This window comes from Peromyscus eremicus, chromosome 8a (genome assembly GCF_949786415.1).
Source record: "Peromyscus eremicus chromosome 8a, PerEre_H2_v1, whole genome shotgun sequence".
Classification (NCBI taxonomy): domain Eukaryota; kingdom Metazoa; phylum Chordata; class Mammalia; order Rodentia; family Cricetidae; genus Peromyscus; species Peromyscus eremicus.
In genome coordinates this window covers 73,713,766-73,724,992 of record NC_081423.1, presented here as the reverse complement: position 1 = coordinate 73,724,992, position 11,227 = coordinate 73,713,766, and positions in this window count along the sequence as shown.

Here is an 11,227-nt window from a genome sequence, read left to right as displayed (position 1 = left end):
GGCTAAGCTGAAGGAAATATTATCCCGTACTTAGCTTCACTATAAAGCCATGGTAATTTTTACAATGTGATACTGGAGGAAATATAGCCACATAGATTAATGGGAGAGAATACAGGCATTGTAAACAGATGTATTCATAGATGGAAAACTGATTTTTGTCAAATTGCCCAAACAGCTTGAAAAACTGCAAGAAATGGTAACAAGAAACGTGAATGAAGATACGCACAAGAATGAATTATAACCTCTCGTTCACCCTTCATACAGAACTCTAATCTAAATCTAATATGCAATTTTTAATTTAGAAAACGTCACAGACCTTTTAAACCTTAGGTCAAAGAAAGAATTTGTATATATGACACCAAAAGTGAGGTCAATAAAAGGACCATCTGCACAAGTTAAACTTTTTCAAACTATGAAAACTGTAACCTATGACAATGAAAAGAGTACTTGGAGGCTAGCAGAAGTTATTTTCACATCACAAATGTAAATAAAACCTTTTCTTTTTTTAAAGAAAAAGTTCTCAGGCTGGAGAGATGAGTGGTTAAGATGTCTGGCTGCTCTTGCAGAGGACCTGCATTCAATTCCCATCACCCACAAGGTAGCTCACAACCACCTGTAACTCCAGTTTCAGATCCAAAGCCATCTTCTGACATTCATTGGTACAAGACATGCATACATGCACACTCATACATGCAATCAAACACTCATACATATAAAATCAAAATAAAAACACAAATATTTTTTTAAAAAATGAGATTTTCAAATTCAACAGTAAGAAAACAACTCAATCTAACCACAAGCAAAGAGCTGAATAAACACTTCACTAAAGAGGATATGTGGAGTGGCAAAATTAACATATGAAAAAAAGATGATCCAAGTCAAGAAATATGATTCATTTTGAGAATGTTAAAATGCAAGACAAAGTGAAGTGTCCATGAGTAAGCACAGCAGTGGACAATCACAGCCTTCACCAGCACAGACACGGCATGGGACAGCAGTCTGGAGAAGAGTTGGGTAGTTTCTTACACTTGGCAAGTATTTTCCATACTGCCCATTGATTGTTGTCATAAGGGGTTACTCCAGAAATATGAAAATCTATACTGGGCATATAGCTCAGTGGTACAGCTCTTCCTAACACGTACAAGGTCCCAGGTGTGATCCCCAACATCAAAAATATTTTTTAAAAAAAGAAAGATTTGGGATGATAAGACAGCTTAGTGGGTAAATGCACTCATTGCCAAGTCTGAAGACCTGAGTGTGCTAACCAGGACTCAAATGGTGGAAGGCAAGAACCAAATCTTACAGGTTGTCTTCTGACCTCTACACCTTTGAGTACACACACACAAAAAAAAAATTGCAAAAGAATATGAAAAACCCATGTTCACACACACACACACACACACACACACACACACACACACACACACACAATTGCATGTATATAGAGGCCTTTATCCTTTACAACCAAAGGCTGGGCCAAAGCTGAGGTGTCCTTCTACTCAAGAACAATGACATCATAGGAAGTGCCCTATCAGAATGCTACTCAGCAGTGGAAAGACCTGACCTGCTAATTCACACAATAGCATGGGAAAACTTAAAAGGCTTGCTAATGGTCAAAGTTCAGTCTGAAAAGATGATATATTGCATGATTTTATCATATGTTATTCTAAATAATCAAAACTATAGAAACAGAGAAAATATCCGTGTTTGCTAAGTTTGGGACTGAGTGTAAGAATTTGACTACCAAGGAGAACCACAGGGAATTTGGACTCATGGAATTATTCTATGTTACAACTATGATAGTGGGTATAGCTCTCTAGTTGTCCAAAGTGAACAGACCCACAGCACCAGAAGAAAACTGTATGCCTTCCACACTTTAAAATAACCAACAGATTCCTGAACACGTACAAAAGTGATGTGCCACCTGTATTTGACCCTTTGCAAGGGTTAATAGGAAACATACCAAGACACTAACTTACTGTGCCATTATGGGAGCATTAACCAACATATTTCATAAAGGATTCCATAATGACACATATTGAATTACTAGCTGTGCAGAGATCACCCTTTTAGAAATCACTGTGCTCTTGCATAAAACATTTGGAGGTGCCTAATGAAGAGGTGGTGAGTCCATTGACTTTGTTATCATTACCATAATTAAGGCAAAATATAGCTAGCTAAAAAGGTCTGGCCAAGATAATGAAGATTTCTTAATTACCAAAGTCTTTGGAGCTAGCCAATATTATGTTAAACGCAATTTCCTCCTGTCACACTTAACACTTCATCAGAAAGAACCTCTCAGAGTGGAATCCTATAATTAAAAAATACAAGGGTCACAGAATCAGACCAAGGCCTTCACTTCACAAATGTGAAAGATTAGTGTGCCTGACATTGCATTTATATTTTTATTTTCATTTATGATGTTTGATACCTTGAAAAACTTCCGTGCCTGAGAGAGATATTGCCCTGTGGGAATACTACGTCTCTCATCACACTCTAGGCTCCTGGCTCCTGACCACCATATTGCCTTCTTTGTCATCAGACTCTCTATGGTAGGTGTGCTTGCATTCTCTAGGACCTGTGAGTACAATTAACTGCATTACCCTGAGCCTCTCCCAGGTCCTCTTTGTGGCTATACTTAACTAAGCATCACATAAATGAACACAAAGCAATCTAGCCTTATAAAGTGGGGATTACATAGCTTCAATTCTTGGGATTGTGTATAATTTCAAGCTTTAATATGACATTTAAACATTTTCATAGAAAAGAGACAAGAAGTTACCCAAATTATTTTGAAATATAGCCATGCTTCTGTGTTCTCAGAGGACTGGTTCCGAGGTCCTCTGCAGATACCAAAATCTATGGATTTTCAAGCATAGCAATTGTGTATGGCCTACACTCATCTCCCCATAAATTTTAAACCCTCTCTAATCTACTTATAATACCCAAGACAATATATACACTGTATAAATGGTTGCAATAACAGATTGTTTATAGATTAACACCAAGAAAAATATCTGTAAATGATTAATGCAGACACAGTGGTTTTTGTTCTGAATAATTTCAATCCATGGTTGACTGAATGTGCATACATTGAACCCATGGATATAGAGGACCCATTGTATTTAACATTTATTCCACTGTCTTTTTATGATTTTGATTTTTACATTTTGTAGAATTTTTTGACAATTTTATAATAATTTCTAGTTTTTTAGATTGACAGGGAAGACATGGCAGGATTTCCTGCACTGTGCATGGGAAGCAAGAAACCCTACACAGACTCTGTCCCCTTCCTGTGCTAATCCTACTTTTGCCTGCATTAAAGAAATACAGTACATTCAAAAAAATAAAATCACAGATGGAAAGTGGACTCTCTGGGAGCATGGGGAAAGACTGTAGAAAGGTATCTCACATCCAAAATGTCTGCCCTTTCTAGTGACAAAGTAAGTTTGTATTCCCAGAAAGATTAGTCCAAAGTCCTAAGTAGTTTTATGGGACACAGAGTTTCTCTACAACAGTTTTCTCTTTTTAAATTCCATTCAAAATTTGCTTGCTGTTTTACATCTTAGCAGTGAGTGTATAAATATATAAATTCTTCACCAAATTAAAATTGTTCACTTTGAGGTAATTCCCCAAAGCTGGCTAGACATGAATAACATTTATCCTTTAGCTAACTATGTTATTTCCAAGTTTACGGTCATATTTATCCCAAGGAGTTAAACACAGAGGAAGGGTGGTATACACTCACCTCTCTGTCTCTCTCTAGCGCCCTCAGTCTTCACACACACACACTCCCTGCTTTGTTTATTAAAATTGAAATTTTCGTGGATTGTGGAAGCAAAGGTGAGTCCATCTGGCACACCTGTTCACACAAAAGGAACAAAGTAAACATCATGCTTTAGTTGGCAATGTTTAATCTTTTCTGTCTTCTGGGAGCTACCCTGGCCTCTAGAAACTATCCACCCTGGAAACGTTAGGATAATTCTCAATATTCATGCCATAAAATTGAACTTTACTGCTCCTGCAAGGACTAAGAGAACCCAAGAACTTCAGCAAGTTAGGGATGACCCTGTTTCCAGTCATGCCTTGAAGTGCCATCCATATGCAGCAGGTGCTGGCAATGGGCATCAGGACACTTCACGACTTTTCCTTGCAAAAAGAAAGGCTCATATTTCAAGACCTGCCATGAGTGAATGCTGTGTCAGAGTACTTTTCATTACATACCCCATTATTCTCCATGATACATCTTCGGGTTCATGGTAAATGTATTGTCCAAACAGTAAAAATGAACCTAAACTGACAGTGAATTCAGCAGTCAAGGCAGGATGTGACTCCCTACTTCTCTTTTACAGCAAAGATACGTTTCTGTTACAGCATGCCTTCTCATTGCTATAGTTTGGAATCAGAATCTCCCTCAAAGGCTCATGTGCTCAAGGTGTTGTCCAATGTGGCACTAGTAGTAATATATAGAAACTTTAATGGGGGCTAACTACAGGAGACTTTGTGGTCATTGGGGTGTGGCCTTGCAGGAGACAATGGGATCCCTACACCTACATCTTCCTATTTTCCCTTCACTGCCATGAAGCAAAGGCTCCAGCATGAGAAGCAGGCTCTTCATCAGACACCTCAAAGCAACAGCTACAGCCAATCATGTACAGTACCTTTTATAGTAATGGAAAGGTAACTGGCACACTCCCTGATTCAGTTGCCATCATCAGGCTGGTGAAATAATAAACCTTTATTCCCTATCGGATTCTTTGCCTTCATAAAAAAACTTGAGCAACAGGCTAAGTCTAAAAAAGTCATTCAAAGATGCCCATTGTGGCTATTTTCCTCAAGTTCTTTGGAACAATTATTATTGAGCATTATCTAGTAACATCAAAGATGCACTATGTAACTAGTAACACAATAGCTGGATGTGTACACTAGCAAAATCCATATATAAATTGACCAAGGTGCCTGCTTAATAGTTTCATTGTTCCTGTATCCCAAAACAGGAGGTAATAACAATGGTATAATAGATTTTTTTGAAGCCTAGGGATTTGTGCAACAGAATACTATTCAAGAATAAAATAAAATTTTAAACGTAAGAACTGAATTCATCTTTAAAAGATGATGTCCAGTGCAAAAATAATAATGATTCCTTTTTTCCTGATTTTCTGTTTTTAATATAATGTGTTCTCTCCTTCCATCTTGTTTCTTCTTTTCTCTCGTTTCTGACATGCTGAGTCTCCACACTAGCTGGCCCAGGAGCTTTTGGTGAGTCTCCTTTCTATACATCCCATCTTACCATATATGCTGGGATTAAAGATGTGCACTGCCGTATCCATCTTGGTCCAGCTGGGGTCTAGTTGATCACCCTCTCTGTTCTGTTCAGCAAGGTGGTCAGAAGATGTTATCACCATAACCACTGCATGGAAAGGCAATCTAGCTCCCAAGAGATTACCACACCCACTCCAGAGCACACCCTTGTCACCACAAATAATTGTTTTACTTGGGGAGATGGTCTGTCCTGGCAAGTATGCCATTGCTCAGGGATAGCTTTACTCTCTGGTTTCCAGGTTCCCAGATTCCAGTTCTGTGAGATTAGGTCAGGCAGTTTAAACATTCAAGCAAACACACAGAAAGATGATCCAGTTTCAAACATTAGAGTCTACCTGTGGCAGATGTCTGTTGTCCCTGTGGTACAAGTAGTGAAGCTCACTCTGCTCACTCCAAATCAAGAAGAAAACTAGTAGAGAGCAATGGTTCCCTTCTGCCTCTGCTCTATAAGCCAGTCTGAGGCCGACACAGCCTCCAGATGCCCCCTATAAGCTGCAGATACTTCAGTAGCATTCACAACCATACATAGGGAAACCTTCTAGTCATTCTATAGAGCATTCTCTGTCTCTGTTATCACAGCATTCTCTTTCTAGACTCTAATGCATGACTCGCCTTCCAATTTTGGGTCTATTTCTGTTTACACAGAATTACATTTTTGTGTGTGTGGAGAGGGGTCTACAACCCAAAGTTCAGGGCATCTCAGAATCATGGTTTCCATCCATTTCCCTGCTTTGTGTTATTACTGATCTCTTACATAGACTTAGCACAGACGCGTTAGCTTCTCTGGACTATGGAGACTGTTGTAGATTATTTTAAGGTGTGTTACATTTGTTTATGATGTGGAACATTTCTTTAATGATGCAAAGATGTGTTGCATTCTTCTATGCTGCATTTGTTTAACTCTGTAAAGCTGTGTTACTTTGCCTGCCTAAAACACCTGATTGGTCTAATAAAGAGCTGAACAGCCAATGGCTAGGCAGGGAGAGGGATAGGCAGGGGTACCAGGCAGAGAGAATAAATAGAAGAGAGGAAAGGAAGAGTGAAGAAAAGGAGAAGGAGAGAGGACACCAGCCAGCCACCCAGCCACACAGCCACAGAGTAAGAAGGAAAGCAAGATATATAGAATAAAGAAAGGTAAAAAGCCCAGAGACAAAAGGTAGGTGGGAAAATTTAAGAAAAGTTGGCTAGAAATAAGCCAAGCTAAGTCCCAGCATTCATAAATAAAAATAAGTCTCCCTGTGTTTATTTGGGAGCTGGATGGTGGGCCCTCAAAGAGCCAAAGAGTAAAGAAGATTCAACTACAGGAGACAAACAGTATCCTGTTTCACTGATGCTTAGGATAAGTTCACGACCCACCCTGCCAAGGCAAAGATCAGAAGCTAGAGCTGCCCAAAAGTGTCACAGGAGGCCTCTGTGGAGTTCAAGCAGATGACTAAGGCACTTCAGCAGTCTGTCAGAGGGCACCTTAAGGTTCTCAAATTTGAATTATTTGATAAAGTCTAATTGAGATGTGTTCTCCATATTGGAGCTGTTCTCGGGGGTGGGGGGCAAAACAATAAATTCTAAGTGGTTCCAGAGCAGCCATTCAAAGTATGTAGTATTAAGAATGGGTACTGTTGGCCGGGCAGTGGTGGCGCACGCCTTTAATCCCAGCACTTGGGAGGCAGAGCCAGGCGGATCTCTGTGAGTTCGAGGCCAGTCTGGGCTACCAAGTGAGTTCCAGGAGAGGCGCAAAGCTACACAGAGAAACCCTGTCTCGAAAAACCAAAAAAAAAAAAAAAAAAGGGTACTGTTTAAAAAAAGAAAGACAAACAAGAAACATAAGAAGGAAAGAAAAGATAGAGATGATAATACAAAAAGAATTTTCAGAAGAACTAAAATTTTCAGTCCATTCTTGAATTGAAAAGCATATATTTCTGCGACAACATCTGCTAAATAAACCCATATAAACAGATCTAACCTGAACACACACATTGGTCTGATGGTGAATGGTGGCAATGAGTGTGATTCTGAGGGCTGGAAAGACCTTAACAGCTGAAGAAAATATAAAGAGTAAGAAATAAACCATGTTGAATGGGTTTGAAGTCGCTGTGATTGGAAATGAGTTATCCATCAGAAGGCCACATATCTGTTCCGACAAATTGATGATGGAGTCTTTACTTTTAGACTATCTGAATTCCTAAGCCAGCGCTTACTGAGTTCTATCTGAAAGGAAGCCTTCCAGGCAATCTTCAGTAGATGAATCACTATAGATACTATATTCATGAAAATTAAAACGTAACAATAAACTAATGAACACATTTAGATAGCCCAGCCTCATTACAGTTGACATTCTGATGAACCAAGAAAAGTACTATGAGTTTCTCTAACTTCACCAAATGCATTTCAAGTTATACTGAATTTAGATATGATTCCCAGAAGTCTTTTAAATGCTCAAAGGGAAAAAAAAGAAAAAGAGAAAAAGGATCTATTTCACATAATACCCAGAGGGAAAAATATCAAAATAATGTAACTAACCTTTTGTTGGTTCCTTTCATCTCAGAATAAGGTATATTTCAAGAAATACTATATGCAACTTTAAACTCAAACTATAATTACATCAATTACTTAGAAAAGATCATTGTCATGAAAGGCTAAGGTGTTTCTATCTTAATTGATATTGAATAAACAACAATTAAAAAAACTAATCTTTAATAAAAAATATACTCAGTATTTCCATCACTTCTATGTACTATTCCAATATGTTTGTATATTTCCTTTGTTTTTCTTTCAAAGAGTTCTAATAAATCATTCCCAAATCTCCAGTCATTTGGGAATAAGTTACCACTTGGCACAATCTCAGATCATCTATTATCTCCCAGAGTAAATCAGTGCATGACTCACACTAATCTTGTGACTTGGTCTAAGATAAAAATTCTTCTAGAAAACGCTGTTAGAAAATGCTGTATTTCATACTACTCTCTCCATGTGAGCTTATAAACGCCAACCATAAAGAAATCTACTTTATTTAGCCATTCCTTCCCAAACTTATTTAGTGATGGATGTTTTCAGTGCTATACAGATTATATTGGGGAAATAGCTGATTTAATTTTTAACAAGTTCAGGTGTTTTAAACAGCCATGTATGTAAATACATGGGGAGAACACTTTGGTATGAGAAAAGAGAGTTGGGGAGATGGCTCAGTGGAAGAAATGCTTGCCGTGAAAGTACCAAGTCCCAAGAATCCCTATAAAGCAGGGATGCCTGTGTGCGATCCCAGCACTCCTGCAGTGACATGAGGGGTTAACACAAGAGAATCCATAGAAGCTTGCAGATTAGCTAACTTGGAATATATAGTAGCTGTAGGGAGACCCACCCTGGCCCTGAAACCAGAGCTAGTGAAAGAAACACCCTGGATCTGAGACCTGACCCAGTGAAAGAAATACTTTATCCCTGAACCCAGAACCGAGGAAACATGCCCTGACTCTGAAACCAGAGCCAAAGAAACACAACTTGTCCCTAGAATGAGAGCCAGTGAAAGAAATATACCCTGGCCCTAAAATTAGAGTCAAAGGATTAAAAAGAACCAGTGAAAGAAACACAGTCTGACCCTGAAATCAGAGCCTTCTCTGCCCCTGACCACCAAAACTAACCAATCCCTGACCTGGAAAACTAACCAATCCCTGAGCAGAAAAGCTTCTCCCTGGAGAAACTCCACCCTCAGGAAGCCCTATATAAACCCCCTTCCTGTTGAGTTGTTAGCTGTCCTTTCCCACCCTGGCAGAGGCAGCCACTCTCCTGGACTCTTCCTTCCCAAATAAATTTTTTTCTAAAAAGAGTCTTGGGTGAAGATCTCTATTCGCCAGCAGAACAGAGGAATAGAAGAACCTTGGTGAGACCTCCCTTAGGGGACTGAGCAGAAAACAAAAAACCTTGCTGAGACGTTCCCTTAGGGGGAGTTGAACAAGGCAGAGCAGAACAGAAGAACCTTGCTGAGATGTCCCTTAGGGGACTGAGCAGAAAAAAACCTTGCTGAGATGTTCCCTTAGGGGGGCTGAGCAAGACTGAGCAGAAAAAAGTAACAACTTTTCGCTGGAGCCTGAGGAGGTTGCTACATTTCTGCAGGGGTTTCCCCCTTTAGCAGAGTGAAGCTGAAGAGGCAACATCTTGGGCCAGAAAGAAGAAGCAGAGCTCTGCTGGGAAGACCCCTTAAGGGGGCATGGATCAAAGCTCAGAAGCTCAGCTGTAACAGCTCTCTCCTAGGAAAGGAGCAGGATTACTGTATCCTGCAGGGAGACCATCCCTCACAGCACCCCAGCTTCAGGTATCACCTGACTTCCTGACCAGTCAGGAAATCTCCCCAGAGCTGAGCTGTCCTGTGGCGGCTCCAGCCTCCAGAGCCACCCTATTGTGGCTCTACAATCCAGAGCTGTCCTGTTGCAGCTCCAGATATAGTCTGGCTTCCTGCTAAGTCGGGATTCCTTTCCCTCCAGAGCTGTAACACTCACTTACAGTAGTAGACAACAGACTGTATCTAAGAAGATGGAAAGCTAGGAACAATACCCAAGATATTTATTTCTCTGACCTTCACACATGTACATTCACACACACACACACACACACACACACACACACACACACACACAAAGACAAGAGAAAGTAATGAGGCATATGGACATAGTTGGTCCTCGTGGTCTTTCTGTGGGCATTCAAGTTCAAAGAACTGAAAATAAATGATAGGCTGAAAAATAGAATGGAGAGAGAGACAGAGAGAGAAAGAGAGAGAGAGAGAGAGAGAGAGAGAGAGAGAGAGAGAGAGAGAGATTTGTTGGTCACTCAGAGTTCATCTGTAGATAAGGACAAGTACTTGATACACTAGTTTCCAATTCAAAATTTTAACTGACTTTCAATTAACAATGATTGAACAAACAAAAAAAGTGAGAGTTCCAGAAGGAATAACTTGGCCATTCCACCTCGGTACTCAAGTATCTGTGATGTGCCAGGCATTGCACTGGACACTTCATAAATTTAACAGGTGAAATGTGGTAGGTGATGAGACTGATGGTCGGGAGGTTATTGGACCTGCTTAAGATGCAACTAATACTGCCAGACTTTACTTCACATCTCTCTGCTCTAAATCCTATGTCTTCTCACAAAATTAGATTTTCAACCTGCGAGAACAGAGATGTGGTACCTTCACATGACACAGGAAACACCCATAAGCACACAATGAAACTTCTGACTGTTGCATTGAACCTGATCAGATTGAAAGGTTATATATTTTCCCAAAGTCATAATTTCACAGGTCCCCAAAAGCACCAATTCTAATATCAAAACTATCACTATCAAATGCCACTATGGACTAATTATTTATGTTCCATTATTCACATATCTCTACACTCCATATCATGATCATATTATTCATTATTCATATAATCATCTGTTACCTCAATATCCTTTAAAGAGAACATTATGTACAGTTTCAGATTTAAAGTAAATTTGAGCTTGATAAAAATTAGGTAAATTTTTATGTAGCAGAACTTTAATAAATGGAATACCACTGTTCAGCTCTCTCTTTTACTGAACTACCTTTCATGTTGTCAATCTGAGGCTTTAGAATAGTAGTGGGAGTTTTTGATCCATTATTAAGGTATATCAATATTAAAAACCACCATTTCCATTAAAATAGTCTCTGATAGTTTAAATAGTGCTTTAATATGCATAACCTCACTTAATGCAGCTAATAGCTTTATGGGTAAAGAAGGCAAGTCTCACACACTGATACACACAGTAGGCAAAGAATCTGAGACTCTTCCCAGAGGTTGGAATGTGTATGTAAGGCGGTTTTGCAAATATACTACAGGTTTTCTGACTCTCATGTTTCCCTGATACTCTACAAAGAAGAAAACAGGTATTTGACTTTTGT